We start from the raw sequence: 2,781 nt of genomic DNA on the forward strand, positions 1-2,781 counted from the left end.
AATGCCAAGTTGTTTGGTAATGAGACTTGGGAAAGTGAACCTCCCTTGCTCATTAGTGAACTAGATACTGGGATTCAGCAAACTCTACCTCAAAAGAAACAAGATCCTGGCAAGTTCTTATTACCATGTACCATAGGCACCATGACCTTTAAAAAGGCTCTATGTGATCTAGGGTCAGGGATAAATTTTATGCCCCTCTCTGTAATGGAGAAGCTGGGGATCATAGAAGTACAACCTACCTTGTTCTCATTACAATTGGCAGACAAGTCATTGAGACAAGCTTATGGAATAGTAGAGGACGTGTTAGTAAAGGTTGAAGGCCTTTACATCCCTACTGATTTCATAATCTTAGACACTAGGAAGGAAGAGGATGAAGGCATCATCCTTGGAAGGCCTTTCCTAGCTACAGCAGGAGCTGTGATAGATGTCAACAGAGGTGAACTAGTCCTTCAATTGAATGGGGACTACCATGTGTTTAAGGCACATGGTCATCCCTCTGTGACAAAAGAGAGTAAGCATGAAGGGCTTCTCTCAGTTCAGAGTCAAGAAGAGCCCCCACAGTCAAACTCTAAGTTTGGTGTTGTGAGGCCACAACCAAACTCTAAGTTTGGTGTTAAAACCCCATATCCAAACTCTAAGTTTGGTGTTGGGACTATACAACATTGACCTGATCACCTTGTGACTCCATGAGAGCCACTGTCAAGCTATTGACATGAAAGAAGCGCTTGTTGGGAGGCAACCCAATTTTATTTATCTAATTTTTATTTTATTTTATTGTTATTTTGTGTTTTATTAGGTACATGATCATGTGGAGTCACGAAAAAAATAAAAAAAATTAAAAACAGAATCAAAAACAGCAGAAGAAAAATCACACCCTGGAGGAAGCACAGGCTGGCGTTCAACGCCAGTAAGGAGCATCTGGCTGGCGTTCAACGTCAGAACAGAGCATCAACCTGGCGCTGAACGCCAGAAACAAGCAACATTCTGGCGCTGAACGCCAGGAATGTGCCTAAAGAGGAAAAGCTGGCGCTGAACGCCAGTAACAAGCATGAAACTGGCGTTCAACGCCAGAAACATGCTTTACATGGGCGTTGAATGCCCAGAATGTGCACCACTCGGCGTTTAAACGCCAGAATGGTGTACAAAGGCATTTTACATGCCTATTTGGTGCAGGGATGGAATTCCTTGACACCTCAGGATCTGTGGACCCCACAGGATCACCTCAGGATCTGTGGACCCCACAGGATCCCCACCTAACATATTCCCACCTTACCTTCTAATCATATTTTACTCTTCCCAATAAACACTCCTTCCCAAAACCCTTCACCTATCACCTCAATCTCTCTTCCCCATCACCTCTTCACCACTCACATCCATCCACTCTTCCCCATACACCCCACCTACCTTTAAAATTCAAATTCTCTTTCCCACCCATATAGCCGAATACACACATCCCTCAATCTCCTCCATATCTTCTTCTTATTCTTCATCTTTTCTTTCTTCTCTTGCTCGAGGGCGAGCAATTTTCTAAGTTTGGTGTGGTAAAAGCATAGCTTTTTGCTTTTCCATAACCATTAATGGCACCTAAGGCCAGAGACATCCAAAAAAAAAAGAAGAAGAGAAAAAAGGGAAGACAAAAGCTTCCACCTCTGAGTCATGGGAGATGGAAAGACTCATGTAAATGGTTTATAGCTCAGTGGTAGAACATTTGATTGCAAATCAAGAGATCCCTGAGATACCTCAGGGGATAAATTATCCTCCACACAATTATTGGGAGCAACTAAGGATAGGAACACCAAAATTACTAGGGATCATGCAACAGAAGCAAGGAAGAGACATAAAGGAGCTCAAAAAGCACCATTGGACCTTCAAGAAGGCGCCACCCTCACTAAGGTGGATTCATTCCTTGTTCTTATTTTTTTCTGTTTTTCGTTTTTATCTATGTTTTGTGTCTCTACTTCATGATCATTAGTATGTAGTAACTATGTCTTAAGGCTATAAATAAATTCCATAAATCCTTCACCTCTCTTAAAAGAAAAATGTTTTAATTCAAAAGAACAAAAAGTACATGAATTTCGAATTTATCCTTGAATTTAATTTAATTATATTGATGTGGTGAGAATACTTTTTGTTTTCTAAATGAATGCTTGAATAGTGCATATTTTTGATCTTGTTGTTTATGAATGTTAAAATTGTTGGCTCTTGAAAGAATGGTGAACAAAGAGAAATGTTATTGATAATCTGAAAAATCATGAAATTGATTCTTGAAGCAAGAAAAAGCAGTGAAAAATCAAAAGCTTGCGAAAAAAAAGAAATTGGCAAAAAAAATAGAAAGAAAAAGAAAAAGCAAGCAGAAAAAGCCAATAGCCCTTAAAACCAAAAGGCAAGGGTAAAAAGGATCCAAGGCTTTGAGCATCAATGGATAGGAGGTCCCAAGGAAATAAAATCCAGGCCTAAGCGGCTAAATCAAGCTGTCCCTAACCATGTGCTTGTGTCATAGAGGTCCAAGTGAAAAGCTTGAGACTGAGTGGTTAAAGTCGTGATCCAAAGCAAAAGAGTGTGCTTAAGAGCTCTGGACACCACTAACTGGGGACTCTAGCAAAGCTGAGTCACAATCTGAAAAGGTTCACCCAGTCATGTATCTGTGGCATTTATGTATCCGGTGGTAATACTGGAAAACAAAATGATTAGGGCCACGGCCTGTGTTTAAGAATCAACATACTTAACTAGGAGAATCAATAACACTATCCGAAATTCTAAGTTCCTAGAGAAGCCAATCAT

This window comes from Arachis duranensis, chromosome 4 (genome assembly GCF_000817695.3).
Source record: "Arachis duranensis cultivar V14167 chromosome 4, aradu.V14167.gnm2.J7QH, whole genome shotgun sequence".
Lineage (NCBI taxonomy): Eukaryota > Viridiplantae > Streptophyta > Magnoliopsida > Fabales > Fabaceae > Arachis > Arachis duranensis.